This window comes from Monosiga brevicollis, genomic scaffold (genome assembly GCF_000002865.3).
Source record: "Monosiga brevicollis MX1 MONBRscaffold_11 genomic scaffold, whole genome shotgun sequence".
NCBI lineage: Eukaryota > Choanoflagellata > Craspedida > Salpingoecidae > Monosiga > Monosiga brevicollis.
The window spans coordinates 1,135,536-1,136,014 of NW_001865048.1; positions in this window are offsets into that span (position 1 = coordinate 1,135,536).

A 479-nucleotide genomic window follows, 5' to 3' on the forward strand; every position below is an offset into this window, starting at 1 on the left:
CGGTAGTGGTGGATGCGGCGCTGCGCGAGCTGGTGATGAGGGCGTTGAGCGGTGGTCTTGTTTTGCGAGCGATCGTATCCAGTTGAGCTTGGGTATTGTGGCAATTAAATGCAGTAGATCCGTGTCTGGTTGTCAAGGTCCTTGGTGTCTGCAAGTCAACTTGTGCGATGTCTGTGCCGGCACGAACTTGCAAAGGTTCAAAGCGCTCTCATGCCTCCTTCACATCGTCACCAAGTTGAATTTAGACGTGACTGACCTCAAGCGCGGGTGAGTCTGCGTCGGCAGCAGCGGGAAAGCCAAAATTCAGACTGCAGAGCGCCGTCTAGGCCAAGTCTATGCAGCCATCCAGGCCGTGGCCAAGCGGTTTCTTGGAGCGAGCATCACTGACAGTGCATGTCATATGAGCGTGGCTTGGCCGCGTACACTGGTGTTGCATCATACGCCCGAGCCTTCATTGGGGGCGTTGAATGTGGCACACT